The sequence below is a fragment of the Canis lupus genome, chromosome 18, assembly GCF_011100685.1.
Source record: "Canis lupus familiaris isolate Mischka breed German Shepherd chromosome 18, alternate assembly UU_Cfam_GSD_1.0, whole genome shotgun sequence".
Taxonomy (NCBI): domain Eukaryota; kingdom Metazoa; phylum Chordata; class Mammalia; order Carnivora; family Canidae; genus Canis; species Canis lupus.
The window spans coordinates 28,756,528-28,775,192 of record NC_049239.1 but is presented as its reverse complement, the minus strand read 5'-3'; the positions used below and the strand labels follow the sequence as shown (position 1 = coordinate 28,775,192).

The following is an 18,665-nucleotide window of genomic DNA, read 5'->3' as shown; positions in this document are numbered from 1 at the left end:
ATGGGCAGAAGACATGAACAGACATATCTCCAGAGAAGACATACAAATGGTCAACAGACACATGAAAAAATGCTCCACATCACTTGGCATTAGGAAAATAGATCAAAACCACAATGAGACACCACCTCACACCAGTCAGAATGATGAAAGCTAACAAGACCAGAAAGACGTGTTGGTGAGGATGCAGAGAAAGGGGAGCCCTCTTCCACTGTTGGTAGGAATCCCAGCTGGTGCAGCCACTCAGAAAAACAGTTGTGCAGGTTCCTCAAGAAGTTAAAAATAGAGCTATTCTATGATCCAGCAATTACACTAGTAGGTATTTACCCCAAAGATACAGATGTGGTGATCTGAAGGGACACATACAATGGAATATGACTCAGCCATCAGAAAGGACAAACACCCACCATTTATATCAATGTGGATGGAACTGGAGGGTATTATGCTGAGAAAAGTAAGTCCATCAGAGAAAGAATTATCACATGGTTTCACTCATATGTGGAATATAAGAAACAGTGCAGAGGATCACAGGGTAAAGGAGGGAAAACTGAATGGGAAGCCATTAGAGAGGGAGAAAAAATATGAGAGACTCTTAACTATAAGAAACAAACTGAGGGTTGCTGGAGGGGAGGTAGGTGGAGGCATAATTGGGTGATGGGCATTAAAGAGGGCACATGATGTGATGAGCACTGGGTGTTTTTACATAACTGATAAATTATTGAACACCTGAAATTAAGTATGTACTATATGTTGGCTAATGGAATTTAATTTTTTTTTTTTTAATTTTCATTCATTTATGATAGTCACAGAGAGAGAGAGAGAGGCAGAGACACAGGCAGAGGGAGAAGCAGGCTCCATGCACCGGGAGCCTGACGTGGGATTCGATCCCGGGTCTCCAGGATCACGCCCCGGGCCAAAGGCAGGCGCCAAACCACTGCGCCACCCAGGGATCCCGGCTAATGGAATTTAAATTAAAGAAACATTTATTTGTCAAAACATGTTAAATCCAGTTCAAATGATGTATACTTTAAATAGTACAATTAATTTTTAGCGAATTTGAAAATTCTTTTATCGATCCTATATATTTAATTACTTAATGTACCTCTAATTTTAGTAATGTAATATTTCCTTATGTGTTACAATCCACAAATTTTGAATGAAGAATCTGACTTTTCCTCAAAAAATAGGGCAGTGATGTTAAGTCATGTTGTTACCATATACTGCTATTTTTGTTTATTCATCATAGTTACTTATTTTTTCTTGTGTGTAATAGGATGGATGGAATTGACATTTGACTCATAGACACCATCTACATGTATCGCAAAACAAGAGGCGATTGCAGTTAATTAATATCTGGGGTCAAAGCATGTGTGATAAAATAGAAGGGCACCAGATCTTAGATATTTTAAAGTATACGTGTGAAGAAAGGTGCTTACTTTCTTCTGCTTCTACTGAGGCTACAGCAAGAAGCACCCGAGTTCATTTGTAGGCATAGGATTCACATTAAGAATTCTCTGACTTGCTCAAGAAATGTGAAATGTGAGAATACATTATCTAGAAATGTTACAGAACACTTTTTCTGCAGAACTTTTGGAAAATATAAGACAGATTACTTCCTGGCATCTCAAAGCACACTCTCTCCCTCTGCTAAACTCCTATAGCAAGTCATGTATGATGAGTAATGTGCTGCATCAGGCACTAGCAGCAGACAAAGATGAACAAGACACTGTCTTACTGTCAGGAGATGAAAGACAACTTTCGAACAGATATTGTAGTTATGTTAGTCTTTCGATTTTAGCACTGGGAGTGGTTTTTATATAACTTGATAGTTAGAGCTCTAGGTTATGTATATGGTACAGGATATATATATATATATATATATTCCTTAGTGCCTAAAGCATTCTTTAACATGTCAGAGTTGGCACATTGTTAATTCAATTTGGTAAATATTCCTTCATTCAATAATTATTTTTAAATCCCTCCTATGTGAACCAATCATCTCTTTGAGATAGTATTTTGTGTATAACCTTACCAAAATGCAGAAGAATGGATTTGGTGAAATTTGGATTTTTTTGTGTGTGGGGGATGGGTGCTTTGTTTTGCCTTGTCTTCTTGCTTGCTTCTTTGTTTGTTTTACATCTTTATGGTTCTGCCTTGATTATATTTTACAGTTAGTAATGAAAATAGATCCATCACAGTATCTTCAAAAATGCTTCCAAGGGACTTCCATTTTTAGGATGTTGGAGTAGATTCTCCTTCTATTCATCCCATTAAGTACACTGAAAACCCTGGAAATTATATATATATATATATAATTGCATAAGAAGACCTTGAAAGGTGACGAGCAAAAAAAAAAAAAAAAAAAAAAAAAGAAAGGTGACGAGCATGAGGCAGACAATCTAGGAAGCTTAGATCCAAGTAATGACACGGTGGTAGGAGTTTTCTGGGTTTTCCCTTTGCCTCATATACCCCAGATTTAAGGTAGAAGAGACCAGAGATTGAGAAATACTGACAATACTGACAAGTACCAACAAAAAAGAGAAACAATAAAGTCCTGCTCTTTCTATTCAAAAGACAAAGAAAAGCCAGCTTAGCAAGAAAGAAAACTGTGAGACAATTACTCTCATCCAGATAAACATCACAGAAAAAAAATTGCGGCTCTCTCCCAGAGACCAGCAAAATCTAATGCAGACCTAGATTTTCACCTTCTCCAAGCTATGAAGGGTCCCTCAAACTATCCACTAAGGCGATATCAGAAAAGGCCAGTTAGGACACCAGCATGTGTATCCTTGCCACGTAGCAACAAGGCACCCTCCAACCCTTGCCCTCTCAGCAGAAATGACATGGGGACAGACCCTGGTCTACTATCTCCACCCAACAGTCATAGGAGGACCTCTCCCTGACATGCCAGAATGATGTCAGAGTTGGCCACATGGAGAGTTGGGGCTTTCACCTCCACTCAGCCGGCATGAGGCCAACCCCCCGCCCGTGCTGTCAGTGGTGGCCACGTGGGTAGCCGTTTCATGCACTGGAAATATCAGTAAAAGCCTAGTAGGAGTTGAAACTCCTGCCCATAAGTAATGAGAAGCTCCCATCCACTCAAGTGTCAACAAAGGCCAAATAAGGAACATGGAATTCTACTCCTGATATTAACTCTACCTTTGTTCCCCTACTGGTGCAAAATCAGAGGTCAGCCAAAATGGAAGGTTTAAATAAGATATAGAGTCTCATACTAAAATGCTCAAAATGTCCAGATTCCAATTGCAAGTTACTCATTACACCAGTAACCAGGAAGATTTCAAGTGAAATGAAAAAGACAGTTCACAGATGCCCACATGAAGAAGAGCAACTGCACATCCACAGGCAATCAAATTAAATCTGACTTAAGTTTCATCTCTTACTAAACAAAACTTAACTCAAAATGGATTCTGCACTTAAATATAATATGTAAGACTATAAAAGTGTTAGGGGAAAAAAAAAAAAACTCAGAAGGCCTGGGGGTAGGCAAAGAATTCTTAGACTGGACACCGACAGCATGATCCATGAAGGGGAAAACTGATAAATGGGACATCAGCAAAATTCAAGACTTTTGTTCTGTGACTCCTAGTAGTGAAAAGACAAGTTACAAAATGGGAGAGAGCATTTGCAAACTATTTATCTGGCAAGGACTAGTACTTGGAATATACAAAAAGTTCTCAAAACTCAACAGTTAAAAACAAAAAACAGGGGACCATGGGTGGCTCAGTCCGTTAAGTGTCTGCCTTCGGCTCAGGGCATGATCCCAGGGTCCTGGCATCGAGCCCCACACCTGGCTCCCTGCTCAGCGAGGAGTCTGCTTCTCCCTCTCCCTCTGCCCCCATCCCCCCAACTCATTCTCTTTCTTGCTATCTCTCAAATAAATACATAATCTTAAAAAAAAAATAGAAAATGGGCAAGAGACACAAACAAATATTTCCCAGAAGAGAATATGCATATAGTAAATAAGCACAGAAAATGATGTTAAGCATCACTAGTTTTTAGGCAACTGAAAATAAAAACACAATTAGATGATTAGAGAAAAAGCTCTCTGACATTGGTCTTGGCAACATTTTATATATATATATATGACACCAATAGCACAAGCAACAAAGGCGAAAATCAACAAGTGGGATGAGGAGGCTGCATTTTGCACTTGCACAGCCACCAAGGCCAAGGTTGGTTGCCAGTTGGAATTTGCGGGCCACGGCCTTGGGATGCTGTGGGTGGAAACAGGGGAGGCTGTTCTCAGGCTGGCTGGAATCTGTAAACACGACAACCTGTGGGGCTGAATCTTGCAAAATCTGTAGGCAGTCTGAGTCTAGTTTCTTTAGTGGCCAAAGCTGATGAGGTCCTCTGCAGAGTAGGTCACTACGAGCCACTGTCATTACCACCACATGGAGGATACAGGTGACCCTGCCCTTCTAACTTGTTCTCAGCTACTCCTTAACATGTTAACTTTGCCAGTCCCTGGATGGGGTCACGCCCCCAGAGTCCTTCATGCAGTGTCCCAATGGTTGGGGTAGCTCACTCCTCACTCTGTCCTCCCTTTCCTGGTGAGAGGATCTTTTTTCTAGCTTTCCTGTTACAAATCAAAACCATAATGAGATAGCTCTGCACACCTGTTAAATGGACTATTATCAAAAACCAAACCAAAACAAAACAAAATCTAGCAACAAGTGTTGGCAAGGATGTGGAGAAGAGGGAAGGCTGGTGCACCATTGGTGAGAATGTAAATTGGTGCAGCCACTGTGGAGAACAGCATGGGGATGTCCCTCAAAATTAAGAACAGAACTGTCACAGGATCCAGTAATTTTCTGGATATATATGCAAAGAAAATGAAATTATCTTGAGCAGATACCTGCACTTCCATGTTCAGTGCAGCGTTATTCACAATAACCAAGACACAATAACAACCTAAGTGTCAATCAATAGATGGATTTAAAAAAAATTATATATATATGAATAGAAAATTATATATATATGAACTATTATTCAGTCATAAAAATCCCTGCCATTTGTGATGACATGGGTAGAACTTGAAGGCATTATGCTAAATAAAATAGGTCAGACAGAGAAAGATAAACACTGTAAGATGTCACTTACGTGGAATCGAAAATGTGGAACCCTGAAACACAGATCGATTGTTACCAAGGCCTGTGGGTGGAAGTCATAGGGAGGCCCTGCTCCGAAGGCATCAGCTTTGTGAGAAGATGAACAAGCCTTGGAGAGCTAACCCACAGCCTGATGATGACAGTTAGCAACGATACTGTTTGTACAGTTGAACGTTGCTAAGAGAATGGCTCTCAACTGTTCTCCACCCCCCCCCACCAGTACAACGGTAATTATCCAAGATGAAGCAAGCTGGTAACAAACTTTATTGTGGCAAACGGTCCACAACGTGAACCTGTATCAAGTCCTCTGGTGGTTGGTACACCTTACACAGTGTTATATGCCAGCCATGTTATAATAAAGCCAGGAAAAACCTCTAACTATGCAACCATCATATAATCCAGCAGTGCACGTCTAGGCAGTGAAATGAAATCCTAGGTTCACACAAAAATCTTGTACATATATTTTTATAGCGACTTTATTTATAACAGTCCCAAATCGGACACAACGGAGACGTCCTTCAGCAGGTGAATGGTTAAACACACTGCTGCATATCCCTACCAGAAATACTACTTAGTCGCAAAAAATAATGAATAAACTATTGCACCCATAACTTAGATGGGCCTCTTGAGCATTGGGTTGCACGATAAAAGCCAGTTCCATGGCTAAAATAACAAGACAGAAAACCACAAATATTGGCGCAGATGTGGAGAAAGGGGAGCCCTCTTGCACCGTTGGTGGGAATGCAAGCTGGTGCAGCCACTCTGGATACAGTGTGCACGGTCCTCAAGAAGTTAAAAACAGAGCTACCCTACGACCCAGCAATTGCACTATGGGGATTTACCCCAAAGATAGTGAAACACCAGGACACCTGCACCTCAATGTTCACAGCAGCAATGTCCACAATAGCCACACTGTGGAAGGAGCCTCAGTGTCCATCAACAGATGAATGGATAAAGAAGCTGTGGTCTGTGTATACAGTGGAATATTCCTCAGCCATTAGAAACGACAAATACCCACCATTTGCTTCGATGTGGGTGGAACTGGAGGGTATTATGCTGAGTGAAATAAGTCAATAGGAAAATGAAAACATTATATGGTCTCATTCATTTGGGGAATATAAGAAATAGTGAAATGGATTATAAGGGAAAGGAGGGGAACTGAGTGGGGAAAAACTAGAGAGGGAGACAAGCCATGAGAGATTCCTGACTCTGGGAAACAAACACAGGGTTGAGGAAGGGGAGGTGGGGAGGGGAGTTGGGGTAACTGGATGATGGGCACTGAGGAGAGCACGTGATGGGATGAGCACTGGGGGCTACATGTTGGCAAATGGAATTTAAGTTTTTTTTTTTTTTAAAGAAAAAAGAGGATTCCAAATGTCACATATGATTCCATTCATACAACATTCTTGTAGTGAGAAAGTGATAGAAACTGAAAGATCAATAGTTGCCAGCTACTGAAGGAAAAGGTCAGGGGGTGGGAATGAAGTGGGTGTGGCTACAAAAGGACAACAGGAGGGCCCCTGGTGGTGAGAAGAATGCTCTCTGCATGGTGACTGCATGACCAGCAAGACCCTGGCTGCCATCAAGTTCTGTGAGATAATTATCTCTAGGGGGGCCAGGGGGAGGGGGTACACAGAATTCCCCCCATGTCATTGCTTAAAATCACACATTAATGTACAGTTGTCACAATGTTACAATTGTCACCACAAAATACTTTAATTAAAGCAATAAAATGAAATCAGTCACCAATAACGTCACATGTACATATTTTATATCTGGACCAGGTGGCCGTCACAGAAATGCCCTTAGCTGACTTTAAGGAAAACTGTCAGGTTCACAGCCCTGCTACCTCAGGGCCGATGCTTTCCGTTGTGCTCAGTAAAAAGTGACTACCTCTCGTTCAAGACCCTCCCCCGCTAATTTGTTTTGAGAGGTGGGGCATGGGTCACCACAAAGGACATTCCCTTGGCCAGTCGGCTCTGTCTGTGGATCCCCTTCTGGTTTCTCAGCCTGTAATCCTGGCTGAACATGATCCCTCAGAAAATTCTGAGTCCCAGCTCCACATGGTCCCCAGTCGGAGCTCCTGAGGCACTGGCACCTGCCAGCTGCTCTAACTTCTAAGAGACATGGATCTTGGCAATGTGGAGTCCTCCCCACCCCTGAGCTTCTAAAGCTCCTCTACTTTTCAGGCAACACCCTCACCCGAGACTCTGAAATTCCAGTTCTACAAACTCCCTCCCTCAGGATTCTAACAGTCTAATCACCCCCCAAACACTTGCCCACTGTCCCCGTACTCAGGACAGCCACTTCTCTAGTGGCTCCTTCTAGAATTCCCCAGGGTCCCCCTTTCACCTTTTCCGTTCTGCAAAAACCTGGTGAATCATTCTCCAATCTCATCTGTTAAAATCACCATGGCACGGTTGCTGTTTCCTGAGTGCGGCCTAACAGGTGCAGGTTATCAGGACAGGGTTCGAAGCCGAGTGAAGGGAAAGTAGCTGGACGGGCCATGAAAGTCTCTTCACGGGGCAAAACAATGAGCTGAACAAATACAGGACTAAGAAAATCAGAAATGAGAAGTGGGGTGTGGGGTGGACAGGAGTTCGGGGAGAAGCAGAGTCGCAAAGAAGTAAGAGCTCTGTTGTTTTTGAGAACAGGACAAACTGATGAGGATAGTATTGCCTTTTTACCCCTTGTTTTCAAGTTTTACTTCACTTCTGTTGACATATGTTACCAGAATAATCTTTTTTTCCACCTACACGGATCTTTCTTCTCTATAAACAAAAGATACTAACTAAATGCAAGCAGCATTCACTTTTCTGAATAGATAGGACTCCAATGAAAGCCAAAGAAAGGGGACAATCATACATACTTAAAAAAAAAGAGAGAGAGAGTGCAAAAGAGCTTCACCAGGAACCTGAGTGGTTCAGTCGGTTAAGCATCTGGCTTGGGCTCAGGGTGATCTTGTGATCTCAGGGTCCTGGGATCAAACCGGCATCAGGCCTCACGCTACGCAGGGAGTCTGCTTGTCCCTCTGCCCCTTCCCTGCTCATGCACTCTCTATTTCTCTCTCAAACAAATCAGTACAATTAAAAAAAAAAAAAAAAAGTAAGAAAGAAAAAAAAAAGCTTCAAATCTTTTCTTTCTTTATTGGTTCATATTCCTCTACCAGACTTTATCCGAATGTAGCCTTTTCGTCTTTTTTTTTTGGCCTTTTCATCTTTTGCGAGCACTTCCCATACTACAAAACAGCTCCTTATTCTATGTTTTTATGTGACTCTCAAAGCAATGAGGTCTCCCTAGAGACAGATAGCATGTCCTCTAGTAGCTTAATCTTACACAATGTGATAGAGTCGGTGCAAGAAACAAGAGTTGTCTTCCGGGAAGCTCTTGAGTTATGAATTTAGGTCAGAGAGCTGTTATACATGCAACCCAAGGAGACTAAATATTAACAGGAAAATGTGTGAGCAATTCCTCCTCTGACTGTGGTTTCAGGTTCTTGCAACATTTCTACTTTCCCTCCTTAGAACAGCATGACTGATTCAACCAAGTGTTTGCCACGGAAAATAGCAAGTACAAATGTCTCACTTGCCATAGATGGAGCTTCAAGTTTGGATCTTTTATCTGTTCACAGAGTGAAACACCACAGATGAATGAACAGATTATTTCCATTGAACCAAGCTGGACGGCTCTTGCTTCTAGGCTCAGGTAGCCTTGACCCCTGATGGTACAAGATGCAGCTCAAGGAGATGCCCCGACACGCGCCCCACACCTCACATACTGCCATTTGTAGGAGTCGCTTGGACTTTCTTGCTTGCCCCACTGGTCCATTTAGATGAGTTCCACTTTCCCAATAGCCCAACAGCAACTACTTTCATGCTGTTACCACCTCAAGCTTTCCAGTCTCCCCAGGTTTGCAAAGGGAGACGAAAAAGCCGGCCACCTTTCCCAAACACTTTGTTCCACATTAATGACTTAACTTCTGCCCCCATTTCCAAAAACGAGGGGGCATCCCCAGTTGTCTGCTTGTTTCACTCTGAACCCTGGGCAGGCCAATCTGCCACTCTTTCCACTCCCAGGCAGCGCCAAGAACATCTGCTCAAGGAACACTCAGTCTGACTCCCGCCCCTCCACAGAAATCACTGCTAGTAAAAGTTTTATGAAGTGGGTTCTTTTGTTTCCCCCCCTGCTTCCTCCTCGTGTAACTGATGGAAGCCCAAATGAGCAAGATGAAATGGCCAGATATTTAACCATATGTCAGCATCCGCATGTGTGTGTTTGAGAGGGAAGAGAAGCTGTCAGCTGTACCAAAGGAGTATTATAATCATCCGAAACGCAATTAGCAACCCCGCAGTCAATGAACGTGTGAAGGATTCTAGCAGAGTAAATTATACCTCTCACTTACCTGTAGCAAATCATCCATGGACCAGTCTCCTTGTTCATGAAACTCCAATCCAGTCGTTTTATTTAGACTCCAGAGTAGTTTCAGGATGTTTCCATACTGTTAATCTGCGTGGGTGAGCTCTGTTCTTCCAGCAACTCCTGTAAAAATACACACACCCGCACTCACACACGGAATTAAAGAATATCCTTGGAATTTAAATACCAGATGACTACTGGTTGAGAGTTTAGATATGTTAGCACCCATAACGCACGCTAAAATCTTTTTGCCGCTCTTATTATCTGTAATAGAAAAGTCGGTTTAGTAGGAAGTGATGGGTCTTAAAAACTATACTGCCTGTCAATGTGGCTTGGTATCTATAATTACACCTAACTTCAGAAGTGCAGCAGGTGGATGGCACAATCTTCATAAAAATTTATTGATTAGAGACTCGATTTAATACATTTGACTAAAATTGGCCTGTTATTTGCAGGCCCTCAGGAGGTGGTGAGGAATTCAACATTTGGAGAAGTTACCCATGGGCCTGGGATTGTACTAGTACTTTTTATACAAGCAATAACAATAACAAAACAAGCAAAATAGATAAAATAATGAGATAATTATTTTCTACAAACACACAAGTTTTATCCTGTCTTGCACAGATTCAGCTAACTTTTCCGCACACTCTGAAAGAAGCTAGTTTCACCTACATTTGCACATCAACTTCAGAATTCCTGACCTATAAGCGCATCTTTGTTTTGGATTTTTCTTTTAACTGGTTATAGCACTCCTGGTGCCCTCCCTGACTCACCCAGTTTTATAAAATCTTTAATACCTGTTCATTTTATATCTGTATGAGGAGTCATGATTTGATTTGCCCTTTTTTTTTGACATAACCATCTACCATTCTTCACTTCAACCCCACGGGGCGTATACATTGTTAGGTACATTTTACTCAGCTGCTGCAAGACTCAGCAGGGTCCCATGATTTACCTGAGGGCCACAAACACAGACAGACAGACCTCCCCGACTGGTAGCCATTGTGCTATAGGCTCAGGGCGCAAAGCTAAGCAAGGCTGTCTTTATCCTCAAGGTCAAGGAGACCAGGGTAGGTCTTAATTGAGTGTTGGCTATATGCAAGGTGCTTACATAGATATCCAGGAACTAAAAACACATGATAAATTCTCACTATCCAAAACTCACCACTTGCTTCAGGAAACACCAAACTCAAAGAGATTCCAACAGTGCTATACGCCTCACTATCTGAACTCATTCTATAAACTCTTAATAACTGAATTCAGAAATCAAGTAGGTTTGTACAGGAAAAGGCACTCAATTGTTATCTTTATATCCTCAAAGTCACCTTGTGAGGTAGGCATTCTTCCCATTTTTACAGATAAGAAAAATGAGGCTTAGGGAGAGTGATGTTAAAAAAAAATCACATCACTTTAGAATAGAAAGAGATAGCAAGATCACACAGCCCAATGTCTTCTTTTTATAGATGGAAAAGCAGAGCTCAGGGAAATAGAGTGATTCTCTTAAATCTTTTATTCAGCTACGAGCAGGGCTTGTCTCCACATCCCCTGCTTCTAGCTTCTCTGCATCTTTCCATTTATCGGGGTCTAGCTATGTAAGAGAATGGGCCACCCATCTGTCAAAGCCAGCAGAAAAAGTGAGGGGTAAATTATTAAAACTTTCTGAAGGCTGTGAGGAGGCCCCAGGATCTCTCCAACCCATCTTACCTCGTTATTTATCTATCCAGCTAATCTGAAGTTTTCCGTCTGAATTTGTTTCCCTTTCTACTCTAATATTTGATTGTATATGTTTATGAGTCTACATAAGCAATGCTATGAGCTATTTTAAATATTCCAAAAAGGCAGTGACTGCCATCATCCGCAATAAGACAAAAGCCACCTGAATTGTCCGGTCTCTTTATGGGTAGATTTAAAGCAACTCAAGGAGGGAATCACTAAAGAAAAAAAAAAAAAAAGGACTAATACCAGTCTGGAATGACAGATGGCTATATTTTCCAGATTAATAAGAAGATGAGAAACACATCAAGTATCATCAAAGAACGAACTCTGTTCAGCAGGGAAAGAAATAAAAATTCAAGTTACAGGTTCATGTAACAGTAAGAAAATATGACAGGGGTCTTTGGTGGCCCAAATTCTGGGAATCATTTTTCTACGTTCAGCCATTGCCTGTGGATTCTAAAGACCTCTACGGAAAACCATGGTCCTGGATGGCTTGACACTTCAGTAAGCCTTTGCTCGCAAGTTCAAGCACGTTCCCCCGTCAGCAGCAACAGGAGGGCAGGAGTGATCCCTTTCCCCATTTGCAGAGTGTCGCTGAAAATATGGGTGAATTTCAGAATCTCTGGCAGAGTCAATTACTTCTCATCCACTTACAGTCTCACAGACCAGAAACGTTTAGGGCCGCGCCCTCAGGACTACTAGACCGTATCACCAAGCAGATTCCATGCTTTTCTTCTTTTTCTGCCCACTTCATCCCAACTCTTCTTGCTTTCATCCCCTCCTCTATTCTCTTTGCTCATCTACCATTTTTGTCTCCTTCCTGTTCCTCCTTTTCCTCCTCCCCCTCCCCACGAGTATTGCTAGGAGGAAATTATGGTCGTAGGTATCTAATGAACAGGCTTCTACTAGATCACCTCTCAATAAGCAGAACAGAGAGAAAGGACACCTGTTACTAGCAGGCCTCCGAATACTGTGTCGCCCCAGCAGCAACAGGTCACTTTTTTGGAGGGAAAAAAATGCAACACATTTGTCATTTTTCTGTCCTTTCAGCCATTCACAACATGCTTCTTCCATGGAGCTGATTTTGCTTCAAGACTTCACACCCTCCAGAGACTTTCCCTTAGGAAATTTACAACCTCTGTTCCTTTCCAAGTCATCAAAATTCTAATGGAGTAGTGTACTATGTAAACCTATGCTAATTTCCATCATTATGCAGATGTCCACGAACATTGCAGGTTTCCACCTAAAAGTGTTATTTCCCTCTAGAGTCAAAGGTACTCGGATGAGCTGTTGATCCCATTGTTAAAATATAATCCCCCTATCACGAGGCCACCAAATTTATCAAACCGTTGCCAGGAAAACAAGATCCCCCTGGGGAGGTTCGTGAATTGAGCAATGTTGAATTGCTGCTTGTATTGAAAATGGAGGGATGGGAAAACATTCTAAAGAAACTTAACTTTTTAATTAATCATAATCTCCTACCTTTGTGAATTTTAAAAATTTCTGCTTTTGTTTTCATTTCAGAAGCTCTGTTTGGCTTCCACTGAGCTGCCAGGAAAACAGTACAAAAATATTTTTCATGCGTTGTCCCATATAATCCTCAAAATAATTTAAAAGAATGTGCCTGGAATGCATCATTGTTAAACATTTAGAAATTGATGTTTTAGTGACCTTACCTGATATGGCCAAGGCTACACTGCTAGTCTTCAGTGTTAAAACTCAGACCTTCTACTAGTTTCCCTGTTCTTTTCCACTTATATAGGATTTTCACTGTAAACATGTTGGCCTACAATTGGTCCAAGCTGGCCTTTCCTTGTATAAATATATCTAAATGTTTAAAGTGCATATGGTCTATGCCGAGTGAGATCTTCAAAGAGAGTGATGTTCCATTGAGGAAAAATAAGAAGGCTCCCATTCAGTCTTGTAACCAATTATATCTATGATGTTAATAAAATTGGATGGGGGGCAAAGACTATGGTTAAGATACATTCAATGATAAAGCCAGAGGTCTCACGTGGAATTAGGATGTGAGTTGACATTTCCATAAATGCACCCTATCCCTGTGGCCTTTCCATGCACCTAAATCAAAGAGCTAGTATTTCCAATTAATAAAAATATCTCCAGCTAACAAAAGAGAGGAAATTGCGATAGGCACTAGACCAAGACAAACATCAACTTCCTTATATGTGTTCTACATATAATAAGAAAGGCAAGGTTTTTGAAATCTAACAGTGGGTGAATGTGGCTTCAGAACCCTAATGTAGCATTCACAACATCTACCCTCAACCCTGCCCACCATTCCGGCTTGATATGAGAATTAAAATATCTACACTTAGGGGCACCTGGACGGCTCAGTCAGTTAGGTGGATGACTCTTGACTTTGGTTCAGGTCATGATCAAGGTTGTGAGATCAAGCCCCACATCAAGCTCTGTGCTGGGCATGGAGTCTGCTTGAGATTTTCTTCTTCCTCTCCCTCTGTCCCTCCTCACTTGCTCACTCTTTCTCAGATAAATAAATCTTTAAAAATAAAATAAAATAATTAGGACTCTTATCTCCACATTCAGCACCAGGTCTGTCTTAGGGATCTATTCCAACAAGAGGTCAAATTCTTTGGCTCCAGTTGTACATCTTGCGACATGCTGCTGTTAATTGTGCAGAGTACAACACAAGAGCAAGAGTTAAGGGAAGTATAGATGCAGTGATTCCCTCTAGATGCAGTCCTAGAGACCAGCAGACACTGATATGCCCTCGAGGGTCGAGCCCTGGTGTCAGTAAGTGTTCTCATCTCTTGCCCATGTGACCAGCCCCTTTTCAAACCCAACAGTTGCTCTGTATGTACACATTTACTGTGACTATTTCCAAGAGTATATATTTTCACCATTTGAGTGTGAACACATAATTTATAATACAAGCTGAAACAGAAACACTAATGCTTAATACAGAATCTTTGCAAATTATATCCCAACAAATAATACATTTAATACAGAATCATGAGACCCAAATTGCTAACCATAGGGAAGAGGGAATGCATCATCTTCTAATACTATTTTACTGAATATAAATGAATAAAGGGCTCTTTTATTACATTTGGGTCATCAGCATTCCAAATCTCAATGGGGCTTTTGACATAAACATACAATCAAGAGCTGAGTTATTATTTTTATAACGATAATATCCTAGCTGGTGCCTTCAATCAGAAGCATGATAAATAATCACAATTCATATAACTCAATAACGTGTTAATACATCGATCTCAAAAAAAGATCTGATGCCAGTGTATATCTTTCATTCATTCCCACAGTCTATCTGATAATAAACTTTGAAACAAAATCTAAGTTTAAACATGATTATGGTACTCTAGTCAGATGTTCAAGTCCAACCTGCCTAGAAACACTTCAAAATAAGATGTGCAGTGCATCTGATTAAGTCACATCCAACTGTTTCAACTAAGGTGTTTGTTTTTTTGTTTTGTTTTGTTTTGTTTTGTTTTTGTTTTTGTTTTGTTTTTTTAGCTAAGTTTTAAAGATAAGTATGACTTTTAGGAAAATTGTGGGTATTTTTTCATTCATTCATTCTCAGGAAGGCAAAATTACATTATAAGCATCTGCACTCATAATGCCATACAACCTCAGTTTCAAACCCAGGTTGTCAATCACTGGCTTTATTGCCTTCAGATTACTCTCTGACTTGTCTCCTCATCTATATCAGGGTATAATTACGATATTTAACTAAAAGCCTTGTTTTAGTATTAAATGAGATAACGTACAGAAAGCAAAAAGACAGTACTTCTGACATATGATAAATGCTAAATTAATTTTTTTCAGTTATCCATGACATTTTTGAAATGCCTACTAAATGTTACCTACTTTGTTAGGCAACATCCAGGTGACGTATTTGTCAACTATGCCCCCACCTTGTCACATACAACTCAATCCCAAATCCCAAACATAAAGAAATTAGAGCATTCTCACAGAGCAGTAAAGGAAGGAATGCACATTCTGGAGTCATGTATTTATTTAAGTTTGCATTTAAATTCCAGTTGGTTAACATAGTCTCATATTAGTTTCAGGTGTACAATATAGTGATTTGGCACTTCTGTACATTCCCTGCAGCTCCTGACAACGAGTGCACTCCTTAATCTCCAGCCGCTATTTCACCCATCCCCCTACCATCTCATCTCTGGTAACTATCAATGTGTTCTCTATAGTAGAGGCTGTTTCTTCATTTGCTTCTCTTCCTTTCTCTTTTTCCCTTTGTTCATCTGTTTTATTTTTTTTTTATTTTTTTTAAAGATTTATTTATTTATTCATTCAGAGAGAGCGAGAGAGAGGCAGAGACACAGGCAGAGGGAGAAGCAGGCTCCATGCAGGAAGCCCGATGTGGGACTGGATCCCCGGTCTCCAGGATCACACCCCGGGCTGCAGGCGGCGCTAAACTGCTGCGCCACCAGGGCTGCCCTGTTCATCTGTTTTAATTCTTAAATTCCACATGAGTGAAATCATATGGTATTTCTCTTTCTCTGACTTATTTCACTTAGCATAATACTCTCTAGCTCCATCTGCATCATTGCAAATGACAAGATTTCATTGTTTATGGCTGAGTGATATTCCATTGCAACATCTTTATCCAGTTGATTGACACTTGTGCTGTTTACCTGATTTGCCTCTGCCTCTTCCCCACCTCCCCTGACTCGTTTGCCCTCTCTCTCTCAAGTGAACAAATAAAATCTTTAAAAAATACTTCAGGTAAGAATAAAGCCAGCACATTTTTAATAAAACCATTTCATCATTCATTCATCATCTTCAAAATGGCCTAAATGGTTATGTTAAAACTTGGAATTCTCAGATGGCTCGGCATTTTGTACTGGACTGAACTGGCATAGGAAGAGGCGGCCCTTGGTGCCCAGCCCTCTCCCTTAGCCCTAAATATATTCCTACCCCCTGTTAAGTCCAGCTTTATAGGAGGGACCTCACCCGCATGCATGTCAACATTCCAGCCAGCCTGTCCAAGCTCCAACCACATATCTTATACAGAGCCACCTTGAGTTTCTAGGTACACACTGCAGTAATGATACCTGTTCTTAGGACACACTAAAGGAAGAGCCCCATGGAGACCGAAAAAAGTCTTTGAGTAGGAATTCCAGATCCCAACTAACATTAAGGCCTGATCTAAAGGTTGCTTGGGGACTATAAAGTGGGACCCTCCCCTTAACTACATGAAGTCCATGGCTATAAAAGAGAACTGACTGAAGAAATGCCATGTGGATGTTTTTAAAGAGTGGAGCCCAGGGAAAGGACCTCTCATGCTTGAGTCTAAAAGCAGAATCAGGACTTGGGAGCCAGGCCATTGGGGTTCTGACTCTGCTTCTGTTATTTAGCAATTAAGTACTCTCAGGCAAGTTATTTAGCCTCTATGCCTCAGTTTCCTTGTAAAATATGAATAACATTTACTTCATAGTACATGTCTGAGGATTAAGTAAGGAGTTAAGGCCCACAAAGCAGTTTGAGAGTAGCTAGCAGAAAGGAGGTTTTGAATAATTCTAGCAATTAGCTATCATTGTTACAATTATTGGTAAAATGAGTAATAGTAATATTGTTAGTAGTGGTAATAATAATAAGTTGCTAGTACTGAAATAATATAGTAAATCTTAGCAATAAGTTGCAATCAGGTGTTTATTTTGTCTTGTTTTGTTTGGAATAAGGGTCACTTAGATAACATTTATTTAGCTAGAATATATCTTTACTCTGGGTAAGTAATTAAGATTTGAATTCTGAATGTGACCACATGATTGAACTAACCTAGGTTTATCTCCCATTACAAAACAGAAATGTTGAATGTGAATCTAAGAAAGAGAACAACAGATACACAGCTCTGAAGGAAAAAGAAAAAAAAAAAGTGGAAGAAATACTGCCAGATGTGAGAAATGAAAAAGGAAATTTAGCTGGTACTATGAGCTCCATAAAATCATACATGCCTGAATAGAGGCAGGTGAAAGGCTCTAGCAGCAGAGGAAACCTCTACAAAGCCTGAGCCACACAACTCTAAGATATGCTGTTTCTAAACCTGAATGCACTTGATAACAATAACGCAGTCCCCAAATACATAAAGCTAAAGAAGGTAGAACTAAAAAGAGAAATAGACAATTCCATAATCATGGCGGAAGACTTTAATACATCTCATTTAGTCACTTGCAGAAAAACATCAAGATGATTGTAAAAAATAAGAAAAACAAAGACAGTGACTATATAGGAAACAAAAATTCTCAGCAAAACTGAAACTAGTTTCAGTTCTCTTGATGATATTGTCTGAACAAAACATCTAGTTTAGAGAAGAGGTGAACCTAGTAAATAAACTTAACCTTGGGACACCTGGGTGGCTCAGTGGTGGAACATCTGCTTTCGACTCAGGGCATGATCCCAGGGTCCTGGGATCGAGTCCCACATCAGGCTCCTTGCAGGAAGCCTGCTTCTCCCTCTGCTTATGTCTCTGCCTTTCCCTGTGTCTCTCATGAAAAAATAAAATATTAAAAAAAATAAACTTAACCAACGACATGTATAAAATACTTTACTCAACTAAGTGATTCATGTAAGAATAAGAGAAAAAAATTTTTTTTTAGATTTTATTTATCTATTGACACAGAGAGACGGGGGGAGTGGGAGAAACAGGCTCTCCACTGAGCAGGGTGCCGGACATGAGGCTTGATCTCAGGACCCCAGGATCATGACCTGAGCCAAAGGCAGCTGCTTAATCTACTGAGCTACCCAGAGGCCCCAAAACAAGAGAAACTATACTTGATATTATGAAATGTTTGGACTTGAATGACAGTGAATACTGGATCCTTTTAATATTTAAGAGGTGCAGTGACAGGACTAGCTTTCACAACAATTTAAGCTTTAAATGTATATATTATAAAAGAAAAAATATAGCATATTAGTGGGCTTTGTATTTAACTAAAGAAACTCGATTTTTAAAATGGAGAATGTGAACACAAATTGGAAAGAAAAGTTTGGGATCGATACAAAATTAACCAAAACAGCAACATTGGCAGAAGGATCACAAAAATTTTCAGCAAAAGTAAAGCTGGTTCCAGGAAAAAAATAAATAACCGAAAGGAATCATTTGAAATAATTGAGAGAAACAATATTAAAATCATGGCTAAAAACAGGCTATCATCAGAAATAAAATTGATATTTAAAAATTGTAGTAGAGTACCATGGATAATTTTAAACAAAAAGAATATGACAAAATATTAGAAAACTTTAATAGCAGAAAGGAGGCTTTGAATAATACTAGCAATTAGCCACACAACGGTAAGGTATGCTGTTTCTAAACCTGAATGCACTTGATAACAGTAACATAGTCCTCAAATATGTAAAAGAATTGCTGGGGATCCCTGGGTGGTGCAG

The 18,665-nt window shown here is 40.5% G+C and overlaps 1 protein-coding gene across 6 annotated transcripts in view; it reads right to left on the bottom strand.

The window, feature by feature from the left end:
• LRRC4C (leucine rich repeat containing 4C) overlaps positions 1-18,665 on the bottom strand; it is a 1,155,661-nt gene that overhangs the window by 453,597 nt on the left and 683,399 nt on the right. For all 6 annotated transcript variants that reach the window (XR_005373312.1, XM_038562992.1, XM_038562989.1 and 3 more), the window contains one exon: positions 9,529-9,665. The gene's annotated coding sequence lies outside the window, so the exon portion shown is untranslated. The remainder of the gene's footprint in view (positions 1-9,528; positions 9,666-18,665) is intronic.